We start from the raw sequence: 27,714 nt of genomic DNA, 5'->3' as shown, positions 1-27,714 counted from the left end.
GCAGTTATTTTCATGTTAACTGCATTTAATATTGCTTGAATAAACGCACTACTCGAAAATGGAGTTAATTTAATATTTTGAAGAATAAACAGATACCTATATTACACACGGTTAGCCAAAAATTTGGCACACAGGAAGTTTTAGTTATGGTTGATCTAATAATTATAAGGACAATAATGCCTCTCAGAGATCCTAACTTAAATTTTAGTGGAAAAAGAGAAAGAATGAAATGGATAAAAAATATGAATTTTATGTAAAATTTTCAGGACGTCTTTAGCAAAAACGTACCAGCCAGTTTTTTCACCGTAACAAAGCGGGATGTTAAATGAGTAATAAGTATCTAGAAACTTAGTTAACCAAACCTCCCTGTTAAGGTCATACTTTGTATTAAAATTAAAATCTTATCAAACTTATTACTTATAAAGATCGTTTTTTGAAATATTAATATAATATTTTATAATATTATCTATATGCATTTTAAATGGTTTGAAACAGTTTGAATGTAAAAGGGACACAGATAAACGATATTAAAATACTAGAAACAGCACAACCAACATTTTTCGCAACTTAAGTTTTTACTGTAAGATAACAGTTTCTAAAGTTTTATAAGAAAACCGTTGGTGTAATACATTTTTTCAAGCATCCAGTAAATACCAAATTATTTTAATTTTTTTAATATTGCAACCAAAACGTTTCCTCCGTAAAATCCTTTGTAAGTCTTAATGCATTTACAAATATTTTACAGCTACTATGAAACATAAAAACTATAATAACAAACTTTTTTATGCAGCAGGAGGCAGCTACGTTTTTTAGATTATGATGTTTAATAATTGTATTCTTAAAGATGTCGCAAGTTAAACCGCCAAAATTAGACAAAAATAGAAAAAGCTTTTATGGAAAGTATATAATATTTTGCAAACTGCAATAGACAATAAATAACTAAAGAAAAACCAGAGAAAAGCTAGAAGAAGTTGGGCAAAATTTAGGCTTTCAAGACAACATTTTATTGGCAAATACCAAAATGTAGCACTGCTCTGCTAAGTTGTGAAAATATACTTGTAGGGCATGCCCTATTATCTTCTTGGATTATTTAACTCTGGGCAAAAATTCCGTTCCATCTGTATTGTACGCCATTGCCGCCATTTCGAATTTGGCGGATTAATATAACATAAAATTATCCCTTTTTTAAGCATTCCTTTTGTTAGTAATCAGATTACGGCACTGAATTTGAATGCCGGGGTATGCCGATTTGTTTTTACTTTTAACTTTAGGGGGTCAAAACGGCATCCCCGACTCCCATGCGCTTGGAACGACCGTCAAAGACGTTACTGTTTTCCCAACTTCCCAACAATTTTAAGCATCAGCAATAAGTAAACAACTGGAAAGTGGGGCTATAATTTGCATAATTGAAATTTATTTGTAGTTTGGTTTAGTGGTTATGAAAGTTTTTAGGAATATTTTAGAAAATATGCGATTAAAAAATATTCTTCATTTTAACTTTTAGGCTTTTAGAAAAATTATGTTTTAAAGTGGCTATAATGATTGTCCTGTAGTTAATAATGCCAAAGCAAAAGTAAAGGAAGTTTTGTGCGGGAAGAAAATATATTACTTATCGTTATAAAACTTATTAATGAGTTATAAAGACAGCCATAACCTCGTTAAAAATAAATGAACTTACAAGTTTTTTATTAATTGTTAGTTGGGAGGTTTCTGAGTCAATGTCAAACGTTGTTTAGTAGTAGTTGCAAGTCATTGTTGCATTTATTTATCTTTCTGCGCGGCTTTGCTCTAACATTTTTTGCCGCCCACTTGCCTCGTTATCGCCCAGAGTTTTCGTCGGCATTAATTCAGCTCTATTCGATATTTTAATTCATCCATTTAAAATTTAAAACCGCTCGGGCGATACATATCACCCTCGACACAATAATAAGTTTTCCACATTGCCAACTGAATTAATTCGAGATAAGGCCCTTTGTCCGCAACTCCCGCGGCGCGGCGGGGTAGCTAAACTTCAACATCTTGCTTGGTAGGATGCCAGATTTTCGTAAACTCCAGTAATTATTATTATAAGCTCTCAGCGCACCTCACCGTAATTACCGGATTTTGGCGGGTCGTTTCTGGTTATGAACATGCGTAAGCCAATTCGCTTTATAATTCGGGGCGTAACGGTCATATATGCTTAGGAAAATAAAAATTGCTCTAAATATTGCAACTTTTTGCTTCCTCCTTACTCGAAAGGTTTTCAAGGCATACCGAGTGAAGACTTTTGTTGGGTAGGGGAAGTCATTTGACATTCGGAAATATTTGAGACAGCTATTCATAAAACCCTCTTAGAGTTTTTAAATAAGAATATTTTAATTCAGGAATTTTATAGTTATAATTATTGCTCAAAAACTTGAATTGATATGGAGTAAGAGTGTTTGTTTGTTCGAATAGTGAAAGAGAATAGTGATCAAGATTAAGGTAGTAAAATGAGCTATAGTTGCATAGGGAACATCAGGAAATAAAAATACAAAATAGTGACGCACCACATTTGTAAACTGCACAAGGAAATAAAAAGAACCGCCAGTATAAGAAGGACACAGAATTTCAATGTAACCCTAGGCAGGGACAACAATATTATTTATAATCGAGAAAGCTTGTTAGATGGAAAGTTATATAGAAGAAGTGTTTGAAGTTAAAATGGCCATCAAACGCCTAAAAAAATAGGAAATCACTAGGACCGGATAATACTAACACATAAATCCTGAAGCTTTTTGAGGACGACCCACTGGAATTCTTGACCAAGCCTTTCGATCAGGTTTACTAATGTCTACAGTTATAGCACTCTCAAAAAAGACAAATGCTAAAAACAGATTATAGAATCAAAAGCTTGATGAGCCACGCCCTGAAAATCCGGCCTAATATTATGCACTCACGCAAGTACCGGAAATTAGAGCGCAATATTTCTGAAACTACGATCTTATTGTAAACAAGGACAATTTAAATAACACTCAGTTTTATGTTAATAATGCACCTTTAGAGTAAACGGCATGCGGAAGATGCTATGTAACATGAAAATCAGCATTCAAACTCGAGTTCAAGTGCTCCGGTGTTTATATTCTCGGTATTGTTAAATTGTGCAGAGGCTATCTCCCCCAAATAATTTTACAGGGAAAGATAGATTGCATACGAGGTTCGTGACGTAGAAGAACCTAAGACAGCGGACTGGACTGGATCAGCATTAAACAAAGTTATCTAGACTAATGTGATAGCCAATATCCATAGAGATAGATAGGCAGTTTAAGAAGAAGATAGTAAATTTACTTCACCTTGCCTTATGAACAGATTGGACAGTTAAAATCATGCGACAAAGTCTCATTTTGATATGAGTTACAAATTGTGTACAATAAGTAAACTTAATAGCATAGTTGCTTGCAATTTTTTTAGTTAAAATTATCGATAGATTAAGATACAGGTATAATGCTCGTGAGTTTGATAGAGACACAAAAGAATAAACGGTTAACTAGTTTTAAGTAGAAGCCAGATGCCTATTCGTTTCTTGAAAGTTTTTGAAATAAAAACTAGTCATGTTCTTATTTTTGATAAAATAATTACTTGATATTACTAGAAAGCAAGGCACGCAAATATATACAGGCAAAAAAGGGTCAATAATCTGGGCACCCCGTTATACCATGGATCAGCGTTGTTGGAGCTGTCTTAAAAAACATTCTTTGTGCAAGCGAGAGTCTATTTTTAATATTTTAATAATATAATTACTTCTTTACTTAAATAGACTAACTCGTCCTATTTCAGTTTAAACGATGAGTGTTAATGGGTAAATGCAAAAGTTTTTTGGAAAAATTGGTGTAAGTGCCCTTAATTTGGTTCACATATCGAGGACCGCATACAGGTAAACAGGTGGAAGCGACGCTTACAATAAGAAAGTTAAATAATTTTGTCTTACTGTTCCAGTAATTTAGTTTTGATTTAGATAAAAAACCAAATATTGATCCAGCTTGATGAGCTTTATCGCAAATAGTCTTAGTCATTCCTTGAAACAATCCCGAAGATTAATATCATAAGGTAACCGTAATTTTTCACTTCTTCAATAACCTCTCCCTTGTACAAAAACTCAGAGTTTGATATGTAGAAACCTCCGTTTGAAAATGGTAGGAGTTTGGTTTTAGTAACATTCACGGTCAGTGAGTTTTGGTTAGTATATTTCTCAAGAAGGACAATCCTACGACTCACGTCAATTTCTCAGTCAAGTTAAAAAAATAGGCTAGTGCAATAATTTCGCTTTGATTGCTTTGTATTGCTTGGATTGATTTGAACAACCCCAACGCTTAGCTCAATCATCTTAGTTTACCCTTTACCCTTTACCGATATGCATCATACATAGAACCAAAAAGGTTTTTTAGATTGGTTCAATGCCAAAAGAGGGCAACTTATTCCATAATAGTGAGTGGTTGAGCTAACACGTTTCTATTGTTGCTACGTATTGACCATTAACGAGATACATCACTTATATTTTAAAAAGTTATTGTTTTTGTTGTTTGTAATAATGACGCTACAAAATGTCCAAGTAACGGTTTGAAAGACAACTTTTTAAAGCCTTTTCGAAGCGTATGTATATGTAAATTTCAAGAAAAAGATTTCTTTTTCTAAAATTATAAGAAACATGATTCATTAGTAAAGCACGTCAAAGAGAAAACGAATTTGCGATTCTCAAAGACTTGATTTTGTGTTCCAGATAGTTTAACTTTTGAAAACGTTAACTTTTGGAGTTGGGAAAAGTTGAAGCGTATCGAATAATGTCGTGCATTATGTGCATGGCAGAACGTAGTAAAATTCGTTCGAAAATAACGCTCGCTCGCAAGTTTCGAATATGCTCGCCAAAAATTGGCTTTTATATCCCGGTTTAACGTCGAACCCATTAAACTTTGCTCAAATCAATCGTTTTGCCTGTACGTATGTGTGTGAGGGTGTACGTATCAGGTAATAGAAGTGTGCCGTTGGATCGAAAGTTTAAAGCTGTTTCACGGTCGTACGGGGGGTGTTTGCCTCCGGTATCGTAATGGTTTGCTAAAGTATTACACGGAGTGGTGCCAACTTCCAAATAAGAGATCGCATTACCTACGCGTTATTTAACGTTTCGAAAATCAATGCCGATGAAAGCTAATGATAACTTTATACAACATTTGTATGTGTCTTCACAACATTAGCTATTAGATAATATAAAAACGTATTTTGACTATTACCAGGGTGGAGTTTCCTGAAGGTTGGAAAATTGCTCGAGTGTGCCCTGTTTTTAACAATGGTGATCCCGGTGATGTATAAAATTATAGGTCAATATCTATATTGTGCAGCCTCACTATGAATATACAGTAAGCATCATTAGATAGAACTACGCAAGTGAACATAATTTATACATATATCACAGACTTCTGACTAAGCTATTTAATAAAGGTTTATTGAACCTTCGGTTCAATTGCTAGGGTTGCTAATTCGGTACAGAACGGTCGAGGTGCCACAAGAACCTAATCTTTGTCCTTTTTATTTTAATGATGTTGCTGAACTGTTGACTTGCCGTTTTTTGCTCTATTATTATTTTTCCTGTCATTTTTGTTAACGTTGTTGAGCAATAAATCTATTTAGTTTAATTTAATTTATATTTTAACAAAGTCGCTTATGTACATCATCTAAATTAAACAGACGGTCGGTTTTCTTGAGCCGTAAGTGAGACGCATTACAGTCTGTAAACTCCGAGTGTTAATGTTGCTAAGTTCTAAAAAGTACGGAGTTAGATAGACGATGGTTTGTGCGCTGACTGTTTAGAAATTGTTTTGCTTAGAATACTTGGCTTTCATTGACCATAACATTTTAAGTCGAAATAATTAAACTACATTGTTACAACTGTCTCGTCGCGTCATTTTTCTCGTCATAAAGATTTTCATAATATTTACGACGCTTCCACCAAGCGCCAAGAATGAACTTCAAGGTTTCGAAAATAAATAGATAACAGAAAATGGATTTTCCCTACTACCTTGCGAAATACAGCTTTCATCTACTCCCCACTGGTGGTATTTCGAAGTTTGCCCGTTGTGATGATCACGTCACACCTCAATTAGTGAATGTATTGTTTTGTACAAATGTCGTAGAAAAAGTATAGTATGACTAGCTGGGTTTATGAAGAAATTTTAATTATTTATTTGCCTTACAAATCAATCGACCAAACAGTTTACAGATTGATTCGTTGGTTTTTTTCAATATCAAAATTTTCAAAATCTAAAAATGTGATTTTTTATTTTAAAATAATTCCAGAAATCGCCCTGTAATTTGGGAGCATACTTTGCAGAGTTTCCACATTGCATCAGGTCGTTTTTTTTTTCGGTTTATTTGCATTTAATATTGATTCGTAAAATAATTTCTTTCCAACAGTTTTTGTTTTTCCGTTTTCACGTGTGTCCATAAGAGCTAAGTTGAATTAAACTTGCAACAATAAAGAGGAAACTATTTCATTAACGACGAGTTTTTTTTTAAAGCTATTCCTTTCATTCTATAATGAGCCATTTCAAGTCAAACTTGTGACATAATTTGCGGACGACCCTTGCCTGATATTGATAGACTATCCTTCCAAGAAAGCTTGCCTTGCCAAAACTGGGTTACTGAATAATTATCATTATTCCATGACACATTAAAATGTGTTTGGATTCGTCTCTCTCTTCTTTTTTATTCCACAGGTAGTCCCTTCTCCAACAAACGATGTCGTCCCAGTCTAATAAAATCGATATTCTATTAGTTTTCTCCCATCTAAAACCTATTCGTTTTAATAGTTCCCATAAAGTGGTTCTAACCATGGGTTCAAAATCGCAGTCTTACTGAACTAAAGTGAGAATTTTATGCAGTGTTAGTAGTTATTTATTAAAAATGAAAGTATGTACTTTACGTCGTAATCCTTTTTCCAAAGAACTGTTTAGCACAAATTTTGTGCGGCCTGGAGATACTTTCATTTACAAGCCGGAATATTGTTGATTTTCCAACACCATCCATCTCTGCATTACGTGTTACATTACAATCACCACTCCGAGACATATTTTTATTTAAGAATCTTTTTTTTTAATTAGTGAATAAGAAAAGAATGTGTTTATTTAATTTAGTGAGTTAATTTGGGATGACAACTGCATTATTATTATAAGGTCCTTAAAACCAGAAAATCGTGTAGATACTCAAGTTTTATTAAAGAAGGATCAAAACTAAGAATTGTGACACTTTTTGCGTACATTATAATAATTATACAAGGTGATTCATAAAGAATGGGGAATCTCTAAATTACAGACTGTAGACTCCAAAAGATTATGATTGAGCTCAACATGTCTCATACAAGTTTTTTAGAGTTATGGGGCGTTATAAGTTTAAATTTTATTCTGAATTTTCTCAGTAATTGAGAAAGTTTTTATAGTATAATAATAAAAACTCTGATATTGCTCCTCTAAGGCGCTAGTTTTACCGTATTATTTAACTAAATCGAAAAACATTTTTTATGTTATTGTTCAAACATGATGAAAATACGAATTAATGTTCAATTTTTAATACAAAAAGTACTCTTGTTTACGATTTCTAACTCTGTTACTTTCTAGTACATTTGTAATTAACTAAAAGTTGAAGTTCTTCTTTAGAAACTTCAATGTATTTTTTCGGATTTTTTATAAATACTTGGTTGATTTGAAAATGTTCGGACAGCAATTAAAAAATAATTATTAACAATAATAATTTTGATAGTGTTCAGTTTTGGTTATTTATTTTGTATATTGACACTAAATATTAATTCATTACCTGGGTTTTCTATATATTGATTTCTTTATGATTCGGGGTTAATCGAATACATTTATCAATTTTTATTTAATTTAATTTTTTATATACTTTATGGTAAAAAACGCGTGTCATTTCACCGCGATAATATGAGCCCTCGGGTTTTGTTTGGCCGAATTACCGCGCATAGTTTTCGCGTGTTTGCGATTGGTAACCCCCACTACATTGCTGCAATGGACATGGTGTGGAGAAAGAAAATCCGAGAGCTCTCGGGGGTCTTACACTAGAGTGCACATAAGGTAGGCCGTTTATTTTATAATTCGAGGGTTTATCCGTAGTTTTGTTTTGTTTGTGATCAAATTTTAAATTAAGAATTTATTTCGATGAACTTGTATACTATTATTCCACACGCGGCTTCTAAAAGGAAGTCTAGGAAACATTGAGTCTTTTACATATGGTCTTCGAGCCCGGATTTTTAAAGAATCAGTAATTCAAAAATAAAATTATTTTGTCTTTTCTAAATTCATTTTCTAATACTAAATTGGTAAAAATAATTTTGATTTCATTCACTATAAAGGCGTTTAAATAAGACGACCTTGAATAAATTTGACGAAGTATCGGAAAACAGGTAAAGAATTTAAATCGTTTAGAGTTTTTTGCGGTCTTGATTTTGTGTACGATATTTTGATTGTTTTTTGTTATCAATTGTGGTTTTGGTGGATTTTACGAGGTTGTTCGCATATTTTAATATAATTGAATTTAATTTCTTCTTTCTTGCCATTTTTTTATGATATAGAAAATTTCTAAAAATATTTTTAAACCATGGCAGATTCAAAAGTAAATAGAAGAAGCGTTTTTATACAAAGATTGAAAGAAATCTACGATTTAGCTACTGCTGCTACACAGAACCCAGCTAAAATTAATGATTTTAAAATACGATATTCGGCGTTAGAATCAACATATAATGAGTTTGATAGGTTGCATTTGGACATAATTTCTGATAAAAGAGTAACGGATGTAATGCTTGAGCAGCAGGAGCTAATTCGAGCGGAAGTTGATGATCAATACTTTTCAATTAAAAGCATTTATAGTGAACTTTGTATAAAATCTGAAATATCCATGATGGTACCACCTTCGCCACCAGGCCAGAGCCATAATTTGCCGCCTTACCTAAATTTTAATCTTCCCCGTTTAGATATACCTGTTTTCTCAGGCAATTTAAAACAGTGGCCGACATTTTTTGATTTATACAGGAGTTCGGTGCATAATATGAACTTTTCCGCTTCACAAAAATTTCAATTAATGCTTACTCTCGTAACCGGAGAACCGCTCAGTTTATTGAGAAATATTCCTATAACTGATGACAATTACGCAGTAGCCTACGATACTTTAATAAAAAGATACGACAATAAACGGCTTTTATCGACTCATTACTTCAATGAAATAATGAACATTTCCAAAATTTCAAATCCATCGAATCAAGCACTGCGTAATGTTGTTGATAAGTTTTGTGAAAATGTGGAGGCATTAAAATTATTGAACTTTCCTACTGCGGAATGGGATTTTTTGCTTTTTAATTTACTCTTAATGAAAATCGATTCTGATACCTTACAGTGATTTGAAATGGAGCACGCAAAATTTGATATACCCACTTTTGGGCAGTTGAAATTATTTCTGAATAACAGGTGTAAGGTTTTAGATACGTTGACCTATACTCAGGAAGAAAATAAATCAAAAAATGCCGGAACCATTTATAATAGTAAGTCTTTTGCCAGTAACCGTCAACATAAGTCAGGTTCTAGGAATAATGGTGATCACTCCAAAGCATTTTTTACTAATACTCCTTCTAATAACGTTCCTACATTGAATTGTGGTATCTGTAGGACCCAGCATTCCATTATAAACTGCTCCGTCTTTTTAAGTAAGACTCCTCATGAGCGCTATTTACTAGTTAAACGCAACCGTTTGTGTGTGAATTGTTTGAGTTCGTTTCACAAATTTTCGAAATGCAGTTCTAATAAGACCTGTTCTTCTTGTACGAAACACCATCATTCTTTACTACATTTCGAGTCGGCACATGGTAATGAACGTAGTCCACCTAATGACGATGTTTTGCCCAGTGCTAATGACTCTTCCGTAGATCAACCACATTGTGGCACCACTTCCATAAATTCTAATAGTGCATTTACGCTCCTTGCGACTGCAAAAGTGGATTTTCTGGACAGCCAAGGTTATTCCCACACAGTTAGAGTACTACTGGACAGTGGAAGCCAAGGCAATTTTATATCCGAAAGATGCTTTAAGAAATTAGGACTTTCCCGCTCTCGTTTGAACATTCCAATTAATGGGTTAGGTAATATGACATCTGTATCGTCGAATGGTGTTACTTGTTGTACGGTCCGCCCGGTGGGTAAGAACACACCTTCTTTTCCCATAGAATGTATCGTTTTACCGCAGATTTGCTCTTACATGCCTTCTGTATCTTTCAGTCGCGAGAACTGGTCACATTTGGAGAATTTAGTCGTTTCTGATGACACCTACAATACTCCTGGACCTATAGATGCTCTCATCGGGTGCGAGTTATTCCCTTTAATTTTGTTGCCTGAGAAGGTGTGCGGTAAAGAGTTGGAACCTGTCGCATTCAATACATTATTTGGCTGGGTAGTGATGGGTAAAATTGATCGTATAAAAAGCAAGTCCTCATATTCCTGTTGCACACTATTGGAAGAAAACCGGGATATTAATAAAACTCTTCAAATGTTTTGGGAAATGGAGGAAGTTCCAAGTAGCAAGTCTTCATTAACCCTTGACGATCCCGCTGAAATTTCTTTTAACGAGACTCATTCTCGAACTCCTGAAGGACGTTTTATCGTTACTCTACCGTTTTCCAGTGGTGAGCCATTATTTTCTGACTCACGCTCCATAGCCCTAAAAAGGTTTCATAGCTTAGAGCGCCGTCTTCTTAAGGATCCTCCATTATTTGAGATATATTCCAAATTTATGAAGGAATACTTAGAGCTGGATCATATGGAACCCGTGTCTGCTCCTGTCTCTGACGTTGCCCAGCGCCACTTCTACATCCCTCACCATGGGGTTACTAATTCGAATAGTACGACTACTGCATTGCGCGTAGTCTTTGACGCATCTTGCAGTCCGCGGGATCGATCGTTGAATGACACTTTGTTGATTGGTCCCAAACTACAAAATGAAATTGTAAGTATTCTGTTAAGTTTTCGAAGGTTTCCTGTAGCATTTACTGCCGATATCAAAATGATGTATCGACAAATACTTGTTAATGACAGCCACCAAGACTACCAACGTATTTTATGGAGATTCTCCCCTCGAGAACCTGTTCAAGATTTTCGCCTAAAAACCGTAACCTACGGATTAAATTCAGCTCCTTTCCTTGCTCTGAGATGTCTTTTACAATTAGCCACCGAGGGTAGAGATAGATTTCCTAGGGCCGCAGCAATTTTAGCGTCCCAAGTGTATGTTGATGATATATGTGTATCTTGTAAATCTTTAGAGGATGCTGTGGATATCAAACAACAACTTATTGCTCTATTGGATGAGGGTTGTTTTTTCCTTAGAAAATGGTCTAGCAATTGTGTTGACTTCTTATCTACTATACCTTCAGATATTCTACAGAAACCTCTCGCACTTGACACTAAATCCGATCCTTACTTGAAGGTTTTGGGTCTCAGATGGTCTCCAGAGAAGGATGTCTTCTCATACGACATACAATTTCTCAACTCGACATGTACTAAGAGATCTATACTTTCTGAAATCTCCAGAATTTTTGATCCAATTGGATTACTTTGTCCCATAACTCTATTAGTTAAGCAGCTAATGCAATCTTTATGGGCGAGAGGTATCGACTGGGACAGTGAAGTGCCCGCAGATATTGCCCAAAGGTGGACCGACTACAAAAATGAATTGCCAAGTCTGTCAGCATTAGAAATACCCCGTTATTGTTTTATTTCAAAGTATGTTAGTTTAGAATTCCATGCTTTTGGGGATGCTTCAGAGCTAGGTTATGGAAGTTGTATCTATTCTCGCCTCGTGTCTCCAGATGGCCAAATTTCTACTTATCTCCTCTATGCTAAGAGTAAAGTATCTCCATTGAAGAGATTGAGTCTTCCTAAATTGGAATTAAGTGCTGCATTAATGGCTTCCAAATTGCTTAAATATGCCTTAAATGTCTACAACATTCCCGACGTACAAAATATTTATGCTTGGTCTGACTCGACTATAGTCCTAGGTTGGATAAGGTCACCGCCCTGTCGTTGGCGCACTTTCGTCTCAAACAGGGTGAGTCAGATTCAAGACAATGTAGCACCTGAACGTTGGTTTCACATCAAATCAGAAGACAATCCAGCTGACCTTGCGAGTCGCCCTGTCCTTCCGTCTGATTTAGTTGACTGTCCCTTATGGTGGGCGGGACCAGCTTGGTTGTCGCGTCCCTCCGAAGAGTGGCCCAAACACGAACTTGGTGAATTGGACGAACCACTACCAGAAGAAAGAGCGACCATTCTCACGGTAATAAAAGGCTATAATCCTGTTGGTGATATTTTGAATAGGTATTCATGCTTACAGAAAATACTTCGCCTTATTACTTATTGGCGTCGTTTTCTTGGCATTCGTTTTAAAGTGGTTTCAGTGGTTAAAAAGGGTCCTTTCACGGAGTACGAGTTATTTCAGAGTCTTCTCCGCATTGTGAAGCAAGTACAAGCAGAAGCCTTTTATGAAGACATTTCCAATCTTTCGAATAAGAATGTTTGTTCCAAGCCGTTAAGAAAGCTTGCTCCTTTCATCGATGAACAAGGACTTCTCAGGGTAGGCGGACGCCTTACGCACTCTCAACTTGATTACGATCAAAAGCATCCCGTTTTGCTTCCCAACAAACATAGGTTGACTGATCTTATAATAGAGGATTTTCATAAAAGATACCTTCACTGTGGACAGCAGGCCTTGCGCTATTTTATATCTCAACGGTTTTGGATTTTGGGTGCTAAAAGAGCTATAAAACGTATTGTCCATAAGTGTTTCCGCTGCTTTCGAACACATCCTCAGGTAATAGAACCAAAAATGGGCGATTTGCCTAGTTTCCGCATTACCCAAGCCAAGCCCTTTCAATGTACTTCTTTGGATTTCGGTGGCCCTTTTCAGATACTGATGTCAAGACATAGAGGTTGCCGTACTCAAAAGGCTTATCTATCTCTCTTTGTGTGTTGTTCTACAAAGTGCCTGCATTTGGAACTGGTATCAGACCTATCCACTTCTGCCTTTCTTGCGTCATTGCGTCGCTTCATCAGTCGACGTGGTAGATGCTCCAAACTGCACAGTGATAACGGTACCAACTACGTTGGTGCAGCTCGATACTTAGCAGATTGCATGGCTAACGCAGCCGCTGAGGAATTAATCGAGTGGCAATTTTTCCCTCCTTCAGCGCCTCACTTTGGTGGGTTACACGAAGCTGGCATTAAAAGCGTCAAAACCCACATTACTAAAATCATAGGGGAACAATTACTTACCTATGAAGAATTTTACACAGTTCTCACTCAAGTTGAGGCCGTACTCAACTCTAGACCACTTTGCGCTATGAGTAGTGATCCCAACGATCTATCCAGTTTAACACCAGGTCATTTTCTCTCCTTAGCTCCTTTATCAGCTATTCCCGATCACGACCTCACTTGTGTTCCTATGAATAGACTTGATAGGTGGCAGTTACTGACCAAAATGCATCAATCATTTTGGAAAAGATGGCATATGGAATATCTTCATTCTTTACAACAGAGAGCTAAATGGGATAAAGATACCACTCTTATCACGCCGGGTACTCTAGTTGTACTGAAGGAGGATAATTTACCTCCCCTCCAGTGGAGACTGGGACGGATTGATTCCATTCACCCTGGTGCTGACGGTGTTCCACGAGTAGTCACTGTCAGAACCCAAACCGGTTTAATCAAACGACCGGTTATTAAGGTATGTCCTCTGCCGGCCAATTAATCACAATTGATAAACTTTAATATTAGCATATTTTGTTTATTTTCTTTTTTTTTTTGTTGTTTTTTGAAATACCGTTGTATTTGGTGGGCGGTATGTTCAGTTTTGGTTATTTATTTTGTATATTGACACTAAATATTAATTCATTACCTGGGTTTTCTATATATTGATTTCTTTATGATTCGGGGTTAATCGAATACATTTATCAATTTTTATTTAATTTAATTTTTTATATACTTTATGGTAAAAAACGCGTGTCATTTCACCGCGATAATATGAGCCCTCGGGTTTTGTTTGGCCGAATTACCGCGCATAGTTTTCGCGTGTTTGCGATTGGTAACCCCCACTACATTTTTGCAATGGACATGGTGTGGAGAAAGAAAATCCGAGAGCTCTCGGGGGTCTTACACTAGAGTGCACATAAGGTAGGCCGTTTATTTTATAATTCGAGGGTTTATCCGTAGTTTTGTTTTGTTTGTGATCAAATTTTAAATTAAGAATTTATTTCGATGAACTTGTATACTATTATTCCACACGCGGCTTCTAAAAGGAAGTCTAGGAAACATTGAGTCTCTTACAGATAGTAATAAAAGAAACATCAATCAATCATCAACAAATGTCTTTGAGCGTTAAACAACACTTCTCTATCAGGGTATTCGCGGTTCCTTTTTTCTGCCGCAAGTGTAACAATATTAGGAAGTCCAGATGGTTTAAGTCTGGACTTTTTGGTGACCAAACAAATTCACTTCCACGGCCAATCCACTGATGAGGAAATTGCTCGCATTAATATTTGCACGATGACAACGCAAAGGGTGTTGGTGCCCCATCATGCATATAGTAAGATAGTTTCTCTTAAGGCAAGTGATACTAATTTTTGGAGTAAGTTTAAACCGTGCTCAAGAAAGTTTAAACAACAAGGTCTGAAATTACCCCACGCAGCATGTGGAATCAGAATCTCACAATCCAATTAAATTTAGTCTCGTGGGTAAAATGAATTAGGGAAATTTGGGTTCGGTTTTTTAAAAATTGAGCAAATTGTAGACGAGCTGGTAAATTGTTCAGACAATAACTGCTGAAACGGAGTATAATGGTACGCATGGAGTTTTTTTTTTTAAATTCGGCTGTGGGATGATTGACTTATTTCTTATGGCGAACAATTCCAAACTATGATTTAATACTATTTTATAACAATTTGGGTAATTTTTATTGACTTTTTATTGCGCACACTTTTTCATATTTTAAGTTATATTAAAAAATAACACAACATATGTTTTTAATGTAAATAAGTCAAAAACTGACACAGTTAGATAAGAGTACTATTTCTACGAATAATTGAATATTTTTTGTGCTTGTTGTCATGGTGCAACCATAACTCGACAGAGGAAAAAAATCATGCAATTTATCTAAATAACACTAGTAAGTTTTAAAATATTAACTGTCATGTCACAAAACCTAGACATGCCAATTTTTATTATTTTATTTTAACAACTTTCTCAACCAATAAGAAAATTCAGAATAAAATTTAAACTTTGAATGCTTTATATCGCCGAACTCATCGACATTTGTATCAGGTATGTTGAGAACAATCAATTATAATATTTTCAATTTAGAATTTTACCATTATTTATGAATCACCCTGTATAAGATGCCATTGTAATAAATAGCTTCCAATTTGCCTGCTGACTTTGACGAAACGGATTATGAAAAACATGATTGAAGGTAACTGATATCACTTCAAAGTTTTCAATCGTCTCTGTGGCGTAAGACTATTTATATTTATTAATCTATATATTTATTATTAATTTTACGGATATAGTCCATTTCTACATAAAAAAAATGCACAGTTAAATCACAGGCTGATACAAAATTAAAAACTAATTGGAAAAATGATGTAAGCTATGTAATGTTATGTTATGCTTGCTTGAATCTGATTCCTAAATCTACCCTCAGTAGTGAAAAACTCCAAATGGTCGTTATCATAAGCCAGTTGGGCTGCCCTTGCGATGAATGAATAAATGTACTATTTAGGCGAGTTATTCGTATTGGTGCCAAAAACCCAATCTTTGACAGAATGAATGAATAATTTCTAACAGAAACATCATACCTTTAAGGGTTTTCATACCTAATGAGTTTTCAAGGGCTACATAATCGATTATTTAACATAATAAAATAAAATCGACGCGAATCGAAACGTTTTAAAAAACCCTATAACCGTAGTTCCACGAACCGTCGTCGGCGCTGCCAACTTTTACTATCAAAAAAAGGCGCTTCACACACAATAGGCATTTCTTGTTTTGCCCCTTTTTAGCTTTCTCTAGGTCCGGCTGGATGCGGAGGCGAAACGGAGGTGCGGGTCTCACCCTGACAAACCCCGCCCCCCGATGGTTCTACCTGTTTCATGCCTGACACTGTAGATTCCCATTGGCGGCCGTTGGGGCAGCCGATCAGGTCTGACGATCTGACTGTTACTCTTAGCGTAGATAGTTGTGTGTAGATGCAAATCGACCAATATAAAACTGACATGAACTTCAATTTGAACAAAATTTTCAATTTTCTCATTTTGCTATTTTACAAGTTTCACCCTGTATGGCTATTTTTGTAAAAAGAAAGAAATGTACTACCCAGAGAATCTCTCGTATTCTTGAAGTCAGGAGGATAGCATTATATGTTGTCAAATTTCTCGAGAGCACTAGGTTCGTTTAAATGACCTAAGTCGATTTATTTGATACTGTTTTGTATTTATGAGTTTGTCTATAATAGACAGGTTGTTACCATTGTTACAAGCTATTTGTTTTATTAAAAAAACAATCTTGACTCCTTCCTGTTTCGTGGTACATTTTTCTGCCGTGCCTCGAGCATTCTTTGATGTTGTAAAGCTGACTAGAGATGGTTCGGAACGCAAGGCATTTGAAAATTATGCTCGTCGTTCGCGCGTGGCTGGAACGTCGCGCCAAGTCTGTACACGGCTTAACCCGCTGAATAAATTTTCTCCTAGAAACCACATCTCTTTCAATCTCAATTTCCTCCAGGGCCTCCTCAAAATCGGAATTCATAATATTATACCAGTACGGAAGTTGATTAAGGTTCACTATTACTAATGTAATTTTTGGCTAAATATTATTTAGTGGTAAAAATACCGTGAATAAGCACTATAGACAAAAAAAAATTGTATGTTCTAATCTTGTTTTTTTTTTTTCAATTTTTCTTATTCATGACCAATAGAATACTTCCTGGGGAAATTTCCCTATTTTTTTAATGTAATTTTTGTCAGACCATGGATTAATTTATAACATCAAAAGTCATAAAGCCATAGCTCTCTTCGTTAAAATTATGTGTTCTTTGTTGCTGTTTAATTAAATATATTGCAAATGAAATTGACAAAATTCTTGATTTTGTAATTACACTATGTACCGAGTGTCAAATGTAGGATCTTCCGTTTTATTTTTTTAAGAGTGATCGATTTTAGAAAAAAAAAAGTTTTTTGTTTTTAAAAGAAGTTTTATGTCATATAAGTACCACATACATGGGGGTACCCAAAAAAAACCGGAATAATTTTTTATAAACTATATATTGTTTTGAAAATCACAGAACGACCTTTTCCGCTTCAAAATACTCTCCATTACAACTAATACATTTGTCCCAGCGGTGCTTCCACTGTTCGAAACATTTTTTATATTCATCTTTGGCTATAGCCGACAGCTCATCCCTCGTTTTTTTCTTGACCTCTTCAATGTTGACAAATCGCTGTCCTTTCATGTCCCTTTTCATACGTGGAAATAAGAAGAAGTCACACGGAGCGAGATCAGGCGAGTAAGGTGCATGGGGCAGAGGAACCATGCCATTTTTAGCCAAAAACTGCTTAACAGAAATGGCTGTGTGTGCAGGTGCATTATCGTGGTGTAAGAACCAGTCCCCTGCCCGCCACAAATCGGGTCTTTTTTGTCGAATACTGTTGCGCAATCTTCTTAAAACTTCCAGATAAAAAGCTTGATTAACGGTCTCACCACAACCTAGTGGCAGAAAGGTGTACTATACAAGCTCTGCGCGCGGCAATTCAATTCCGGTTTTTTTTGGGTACCCCCTCGTATAGAGATAATTGAGATAATAGAGATAATTCCTTTCACGTTGGGGTAGTCGGGGGAACCTTTCCGTTTAACGATTTTTAATCCATATCTATTTTGCATTTGCAATTTTCCTCCAACTTCATCTATTCTCATAAATTTGCAAAGTTTAGTTCTTTGTTCTATAGGCTTTAATAAGGATTAGATTGCTTTGAATGTCGGTTAAACACTTTGTCCTATCAATAAGTTGTTTTACAAATACAAGTTGTCATATCATATATGAAAATCAAAGTCTGCAGTACGTAGGTTCCACCTTCTTAGGCAATGTTTTATTACAAATGTTTACGTGTAGGAATTTATGAATAGCATTAAAATAAACATTGCATGAAGCAAATTCTACTAAAAGTTAAGGAGCCGAATTATTATTTATCCAGATCAGGCGTATATTCTTTGAACTGTCAGAATTCTTTGCAGTTTATATCGGACAGTCTGGAAGGAAGATCTCCATCAGAGTTCAGGAACATCTAAGTTGAATGAAAAAGTACACTGATTTGTAGAAATCACAAAAGTCGAAAACTGTCCAAATTTTGGTAAATTATTTTATTCGTTTAAACATTTCTTTGAAATGACTTTATGAAAATAATTATTTTTGGGATATTGACTTGGAGAGGGTTGGAACTTGTAGTTTTGTGTTCGAGTAAGGGCAATTTGGTTTATTTTGGCACACTTTGAATTTTAACTCTTTGTCCCAAATCGAATGTACATTTAAATAAGAAAATTTGTGCCCATATCTTTCTGTGCTTCCGCTTTTGCTTAGATGTACAGTTAAATTTTTTGAATTAGTTCACAGTGTGCTTGTATGTTCCGCGCAGATCATGGGACTGGTATGAGTGTTCTTAAAGCTCTGTTTTGCAAAGATGTGCTTTTGATGCATGTAATCATGTTGAGATGGAATAAATTATTATAAGTCTGATTGTTTACTCATGGTGCCCCAGAAGGCGACGATCAAACTTAAACGTGGAGTAGGGGATTTAGAACGAAAATAACCCTATACGTATTTATCAAAATTTACAACAAGAAACATCTGTTCAGATATAATGTGTTTAAAGCTTCTCATTTCATCCAATCAGCGTTATAAAAAGTTACTAAAATTTTCTGAAAACACTTGTTCTATGCTAATGAGGTAATGTAGTTTTTGAACATGTTTTGTAATTAAAAAGACAGAATCAATCATAACCATAAACATAGTGTTGTAGAATATATTGTTAATTTTGGATACCTATCTTAACACAAACTACGGAAACTCAAATTTTTAACTACCAACAGCTGGACAGACGCATGTAGAATATCCTTGGTTCGAAATAGTTAAGTTAAGTCGACTTTTGGAGCACCTATATACCTAATAAAAGTTAGTTTGCTTCATGTTGCTTTTTAATCCGATTAGTGGGAGTAGTTTGATTTTAATCACATATCAATGGCTGTTAGTTTTATTTATGTATACTCCTTTATCAAACGTTTGTCCTAACTATTTCAATTTATTTAGCCAGGTTATTTCTGTAATGTTGAACTGGGCGTGTATTACTTTTGTTTTTCACATTTTGTTTTTTGTGATAAACATTGTGTATAAAACAGGTTTTTCTTTATACACTCTGAGACATATTTACACATTTCTAAAACTTAAATTAGAAAAAAATTAAGCTTAGCAGCTCACGAGAAAATTAACTTTGAAATTGCTCCAAATTTTAATGATGCGTTAATTCGCATGCGAAATGTGTATTAAATTTAAATACAAATGCTAAATGCTAATGCCGAAAATAAATTAAAATTGCTATATCATGTAACTTAAGGCCTAGAATATTATGAAGACATGTAACAAAAAAAAATACATTTGAGTATTTTTTTTATATAAGGCTTCAAACTATGAATATCTTCCATAATCAAAACAATAAGTTTTATGCCAGTACTCAGAGTTGCAGTTCCATCATCTCAGCACGTTTCGGCTTCTTTCATAAGAAGTTTGGATAGTTCATTTTGTTCAATTGGGCTTATAATACTCCAAATCTTCTCTCTAGTATTGCGCAACTGATGAAGAGATCAATTGTAGTTTCTCTTCTTATTGGCACAACCTACTGTGATGTCATTGATAATCCCCGCGAGATTTAGGTGACTCTTTAGATGGCAGTGTCTTGTCAGCATTCCTACCAGCGTTCATAGTTGCGTGCCACTGAAGCTGAAAAGCTCATGTTTGCTTCTGAGGCTCTGATGGTCTGATAATTAGAACCCTCGACTGCCTTAGTCCCGGCGGATTCTCAAATTGCAAGCCGAAGCCGACCAAGGCAACACCAGATCTGCATTTTTTTTGCTTATTTTAAAAATTGAACATTAAAGCGTTTAACGCTTCCCTTTATATTCAAAATAATTTTTCAATACAATTAAGCACTAACCAAAACATAAATTTTTAAACCAACAGAATCGAAGTCCTCTCGCATACTGGAAAATGCAATGTCATTTTCTGCAACGTTTCGATTTGCTTGCTTTATTTATTTTTGGACGTATTTTTAAAATGGGATCTTCGTTATTGTCCATGCAACGTAATAATAATGTCCTAAAAATCGATTGCTACTAAAAATAACACTAAATGGGTTGAATCACGAGCGGATAAAACATTCATAATTTAAAATGAGTGTGCGAAACTACCGGCATGATATTCCATTGCGATTTATCAAATGAAATACAAAGTCGATTTTAAATTCTGAAACGTGAGAAAAGTGCAAACTCTTGCTCTAGAAATCGCACCGAGAACTGTTATGACGTGTTATGGAAAAACTATAACTATAAAAGCTGCGAAAATTTGCTGTTATAAGTATCTACCATATAGTATGGCTAACACTGTTTTAAATAGGTCGCTTTTTATTTTAAATAGACCACTCCGATGATAACCATCGCAATAGATAAAGTCTTAACTTCACAGATTGCCGAAATTGATGGTTCATCAATTTATATTTGTTTCAGATTTTTGTAAATGATTTCCGAGTGTTCGTGAAACCCTCTGGAAGTTTGGAAACCCTGTTCTCTTCGCGGTTGACTCCCAGATTTTTTTCACTTATTTTTATAATCTTTTCTTCTCCTGCATTAAAAAATAAGGTGACTTTGCATATATTTAACTCTTCCTAAAACTAAAGCGAGGTGCTTTTAGATACTTTAAAATGTAATTTTAGTAACAATCTGAAAGTTATAATTATAATAATAAATAATAATCTCATGAATTTTTTTGCCACTGAAATGCAGATCATTTTTGATTCCTATATTTTTAAAGAAATATGTTTTCAGGTTTTAGGAATATTGCTTATGTGATATTCTTCCTTTTTTATCAAGGCATTTATATCAATTTGAAGAAACATAACCATGGCCGCCAAAGGACGACATGTTCACCAGGTTCGCTTTTTAAAAACATATAGTCATTCAATATTAAACAGCTTGGAAACTTTTACAAAATTTATCTAGGTGTCTTATGGCAATATTGTTCTTCCAATAAAACCTAAGACGATTTTGGAACACTTATCGTTTTACAACTTATTAAAAAACTTTCGTAACCGCTGCAAAATTAAAAGTAACTGGAAAACCAATTGCGTAAATGTCAGATGTTAAATTATGCCTCATAACCTTACTTTTCAGTTGATTAATTTTTCATAAATATCTAGATAAAGTTTAGAATTAATCCAAAAATGCCTTGTAAAAGTTGTGCAAAAAGCCCAATACAAAATATTTATAGATAACGTAACGAAAACGTTTTGGATGTAATATTGGATTTGTAATGTAATATTTTATTTGTCTTTGTAATATTGTAAGTATTTCGATATTTGTTTGACAAAACTTGTAACATCAATGGTTTCTTATAAATCCCTAATATAAAAATGTTAGTTGGAATACCACATTAGACTAGCACCTCTTGTAATATTGCATACCTATGGAAAGAGAATGGAATAGCAATTTTGCGGCAAAAATCCCATCAAATACTTCGATGTTATACGACGCTCTTTATCTCATGAGTCACAGTTGGTAATTTCCCATCGCTCTACTTTTGATGCCCATGACTGCTCCCACGCGTTAAGTTATATCCGGCCCTCCATAAATTGTGACAAAAATAAATTAATCCTAAGTGGTATTGAAAAGTGATGATGTTAAACCAATATCCGAAATACAAAGGAGACCAGAAAAGTAATTCATAAAATGTTTAAAAACAGTCGGCCCGCATAAATATAGGCTTAACTCCGCCAACGCAGAAATGAAAATCCACCAATCTGTTAACCCCTTTGGGGAGAGGGTTGAATGGGAGAGGGGACAAAATTAGTTTAGGTGGTGAATTTATTTCACAAACACCCCAAAACAGTTCTATTTCAGAAAACTTCCTATTTGATATTAAGGGGTTGGACTGCTGATTCTCGTATTGGTAAATCAGAATTGATGTCCGGTTTCACGATTGTGTTTGGCAACTCCTGATGAGTTTATTTGTCATTGTCTTAAGGCGCTTTGATATTTTTTTCAATATAATCTTCGCCGCATATGCATAGAATGTTGTAAACTCCTGGTATTTTGTCCTTAATGTTGATGTTTTCTTTGGAAGGTTGTGGTCAAATGTATTTTGTGATGGGACGCTTAATATCTCTGATGTGGGAATTATTAGAGAGAAGAGCAAATGTAAAGTGTTTTTATTCTGGACTCAGTGACTCGGGTTAACATAGATTTACGACTCTGTTGATCACCGACGATTTTTTGGCATAAAAATGGCGAACGTGAAAAGATTTAGGAAGAATTATTTGTACGGTTTGTTACAGTTCTGGGCCTAAAACTATCTAAGAATAGCACTTTTCAAATATTGAAAAAATAAACCAATAGTTTTCGTTAGCCATTTTTAAGTTCTAAAAGCGAGACTGGAAATCTGTGTGTCAGTGTAAGTCGGCTTTGAATTTTTATCAACAGTAGCGAAATAAATAGAGTCTGTTATTTTGACATGTTATAGCACAAAAATTTAATAATTTGTCAATTGTACAACACTGAATCAGTTTAAAAAAAAATTGTACACAACAGTTTCCGAAAGTGCTTTTACTAAACGATTAGTCAAATTCCACGACGAGGCGTAGTGGGCTTTTTTTTTTCTTTTTTTTTCAACAAAACATCTAAACCAGTTTCAATAAAAATGAAGAAAAACCTCTTTATTTAAAATATTTCAACGCCATCTATATCAAAAATAAAGCAATATAAACTGTTTTCTTAAAATCATCCAAGAAATAACACCCTTTAGGATCAGCAACAAATTATGAACGCAATGTAAAAAACAATTATTAAAGCCGAAAGCGTTGTGTGCATAATGGATTAATCTCACCGATTATTACTCAATTATTTTGTTTCAATAAGTCGGGAATTTCCAATCGCATCGATTTTTTGGCATATTCGGTTTTAAGCGCCTGAGGATACGGCCGCGCACCACTGAGGTATTAACCATATAAAGCTGATCGAAAATAAAAAATCAAGTGCGCACTGGATTGAAAAAATACCGAAAAGTCCAATCAATATTTGATTTTGTGTGCTATATCACTTTGGTTGTAATATTATGTCAAAGATCAGTAGATCTGAAATCATTTTGGAACGTTTTTGTGTAAATACGTCATTTACGTTCAACGCGGTGTCCCTTTTACATATAAACTGGGAGTCGATTTAAAATGAAGAACCAACATGCAGGTGTGTATTTTAAAACATTATATTATTTGTCAGAAAAATATCTTTATAGATAATAGTGTCTCCAATTTAGGGAATTAAAAATTACGCAGAAAACAAAGTACGACTTTAACGGAGAAGTTTAGGTACCTGTTTTCCTCCATTCAGCCTATATACTTATTACTTGAATAAAAAAATGGTTCAGTGTCCAGTGAAAATTTTACAAATAATTCATATTTTCTCTCTCTTTCCTTCGTTATTTTTTTCTACACATAGACTCGTGAACTGAGGTGGCTTTTACTTGATGAAAATCCATTTATCAAAATAAATAAGAACTAAAAGTTCAGATTTTCACGAACTTATATATTATGACATGACAATTGTTTCGGCAACACCGTGTCTTTATCAAATGATATCGACATCTGAACATCTGAACTTTTAGTTCTTATTTATTTTGATTTTCATAGACTGTTGTTTTACAGACACGCATCAAAAAATTGAATTATTAAAAAAATATAGAGAAACTTGTTACAGGAGTTCGAAATTCGCTAAAACTTCCAAAGAACCAGCAATTCCTAGCAATACAGAATCGGACGCATCTGTGTCACACTTTGAAAAAATTATAATTATTATTATTTAGTTACAACGAAACCAATTCCAAAGGCAACTTACACTTGAAACAGTCCCAAAAGTAACAAAAAAAGGCCGGCAATAGTGTATTATACAACAAGTTTGATAAACGGCATTAAAGTCACGAGCTTTGGTTAGTTGAAACGTCAATCGCCATGTCGGTCATATGTGTTTGACGCTAAGAAGTTCTATATGAGCCATGTCAGACATATATGTCTGATGTACGCGAGTTGGTAGAAGGCCACGTCAATCACAGATGTCCGACTCAAACGACACATTTGCATTATGTTTCTAAAGCTTGGCCTATTAGAAACAAAACCTGAAAATTTCTTCACTTACTACAAACAATAAAATGAAATAAAACATAGTTATATAATGGTATATTGTTTGAGTCGAAAAAATACATTTTAATATTTCTTATTTCAATATAATTAAGTATTTTCATTTATTATGCTATCCGAAACATTCTATGCAAAAAAGGGCTGTTGCTCGCAGTCTGAGCAGTACGTTATTTTTTTTTTCCTTTTTTTCTTGCCGCATCTCGACCTTCTGCTTCTTTTATTTGAGCGTAACGTCCAGTGCACATTCTTTTTATTTTCTTTCATTTCAGAGACCAAATTTTCCCGAAATTGTCTAATTCCTATGTTACTTTTATTATTGATTTTATATATTATATAAGCATTTACTACTGATATTCTATTGCAAACTTCCGGTACCATTTTATTCCTTTTCTTAGAATAGTTGCATAGGAACCCATTGAATCAGAAATATCTATCCCTGCTTTCCTTTGTTATATTCCCAAATTGGGAGTGGCTTTTGTTTATTTTTTTGTCGACTTGTGCCAGCAGAATTTGCGTTTATATCCGGAGCATGTTTTGTGGTTAGTACTCTAACATATAAGACTGACACGGCTTGTCGAGAAAAAAAGTTTTAATATAGGGCCATGTCAGTCAGATGTGTGACATAAAAAATAGTGTTTTTAAGAGAATTTTGGCAGAAATATTTTTTTTGTGATACATTAAATTTCCTTGATACGTTTTTTAACTAAATAATGTAATAAAGTTACCATGGCCCATGTGAAAATTTTTCTGATATTATCGTGGCGATTAACGTGTTAATTATCCAGGCAGAAGCAAAGTTTAAAAAAAAATGCAAAATTGAAAAATTTGGCCGTTACGAGTTTTTTGTACAACCCTGTGTAGACAACTGTTCATCTTTTCAAATATGAAATTGTTATTGAACTTATTATCCGTATTTTAATTAATATCTGATTAATGATGATTACCGATGATTACGACGCATAGGGGGCGCGTCGTAATCATCGATTTAGAAAGCAAAGTTAAAAATATATGCACAGATTGAAACTGCTAGTTATTTAACCATGCGTACAATTTATATTAATAAAAGTTTTTAAATTGCAGCACTGAAAAGTAGGATTAGAATTTTTTTTTAAGCAACTCATATTTTTTAAATGAAACACAAGTTATTTATATATATTTATTTTTTGACACTTACGTTAATACTAATCTTAGATAACTGTCATAATATATTCTTTATATTACTTCTTGATTCTTCTACCTGTTTGGGATTTTTGGGATTTGGCGTTTGCTTACAGGTACTTTGTAAGGTTATTTCAATGATTTTTTAAATTAAGCGTGGTATAATTTGGCTATTTTCGAAGTTGGCTTCCTAATTAATCGCTTGTTTGACTTTGATTATTTTTTATTTGTAGATAAATTAAGCGTGCTATCTCAGATTTTTTTTTCAGATTCGAATATAACTATAATATAACAACTAAATAAACTAACCATATTAAGGATGTATCACTGAGACACACTTTTTCCCGAAATTTGGAAATTGGAAAATTGAGATCATATTGGAATCATTAGAATCATTTTTCTGAACGTTTTGTTTTTTTGATCACCACATTATCTCTATTTTTATTGAAAATATGCGGTTTCAAAGCGAATGCCTCGGATTAAGCAGTGGAAATGCAACAGATAAACGTCACCTTGGCCTCATCGTGCAAAAATTGACTAGATCAATAAGGTTTGTAACAAATTCTTGGGAACTTCTTCCCGATGTGTAATTCGCAGATCAAGCTGTTGGGTAAAGTAGTTCGGCGACAATGTTTATGAAGTTGGTATCACCATTCGATCAAATAGTCCAATAGTCCAAATAGTGTGTTAAAGTAATATATCTCGTTTATTACTTCTTTTCAAGAAAAATGCAAAAGTTATAGATGAGACTAAAAGAAGCTAAAAGAAAACAGGGTGGATTTTAAATATGTGGAAAACCACACTTGTATATTTTTTAATGGAACGCCTTCTATGTTATGACTAATGTACGGTTTTTATGATCTATAGTGAATGTTTTCGGATTTATGGCCAACTTTTCGTCAAAAATACCCTGTTTATTCCGACATCTGTAATTTTATTATGCCAACCACTTTATAAAGTGTTACATTTATCTTGTACTTGTCTTGAACTTGTTTCGAATCTTTTATACCAGGTGAGTCAAAATGAAAAATATTCATTCTCTTGAAAAAATCAAATGGAACACCCTGTATATTACACTTCCAATAATAACTGCTATTTCCTCATCCGCTTTCAATTTTATTATATCGAAATTTAGCTATTTTTTAATGAATACACATATTTACGAACAAAATACTAAAAATCTTTCTCCGATAAAATGGGAATAAGAAACCACAGTGTTTTGAAAAATGTCCTCGAGATTTTCGAAATATTAAATCGGTACTGGTTTCTCTCGAAATTCCGGCTCACTCCATTACAGAATCTCCATTGACAACTTTAATCATGTGCAAATTGCACTTCGTTCTTCGTCACTGTGAGTGATACCTTACGTGTTAATAATCAAAAAAGTCCGAATAAAGGTGTTTTGAATAAAAAAAATGAGACAAATTATCAGGGATCCTGGAAGCACATCCGGCTTCTTCTGTTACCACATGAGACAGGTATTTCCTGCAATTCAATCCACTCAGTTTTATAATATATAGAAATATAATTATACTGCATTTAAATTAACAATATTAAGGGTGAATATAATTTTGTTTGAAATTATGAAACATATATAACGAAAATATTACTTTAAAAAATTATATGGACCGATGAATGTTCGTTCACTACAAAAAAAAGCTGTAATAGGCTAAATACGCGATACTCGCCGAAATAAAAAGCCAATGGTAGCAGTGGGTTAATGTTTGGAGTGGGTTATTTTGAGGCCGCTGTTGGTAGGTCAAAAATTAACTGAAAGTCATTATTTTTTTACGCAAAATGTATTGAAATGCTCGTCAAATACATCACATTAGAACATTAACAGAATTTAATTTATTTTTATTATCTTTCATTTGTAAGATGTAATAAAATAAAATCACCTATTTTTGACCTTGACCGAAAACGAATGGAAAAAAATATAAAATTCGTAATTGTAACCAGAATAAGGTGTTTTATTGAATATCGGTATAGGACGTTGAATTAAAAAAAAG

General features: G+C 34.2%; 1 protein-coding gene across 7 annotated transcripts in view; it reads left to right on the top strand.

Moving 5' to 3' along the window:
• LOC132708242 (potassium/sodium hyperpolarization-activated cyclic nucleotide-gated channel 2) overlaps positions 1 to 27,714 on the top strand; it is a 238,015-nt gene that overhangs the window by 61,140 nt on the left and 149,161 nt on the right. The gene's annotated exons all lie outside the window — the stretch shown is intronic.

The sequence above is a fragment of the Cylas formicarius genome, unplaced genomic scaffold, assembly GCF_029955315.1.
Source record: "Cylas formicarius isolate icCylForm1 unplaced genomic scaffold, icCylForm1.1 PGA_scaffold_10__41_contigs__length_53128322, whole genome shotgun sequence".
NCBI lineage: Eukaryota > Metazoa > Arthropoda > Insecta > Coleoptera > Brentidae > Cylas > Cylas formicarius.
Note: the sequence above shows the minus strand (reverse complement) of the source record. Positions and strands in the feature narration are given on the sequence as shown.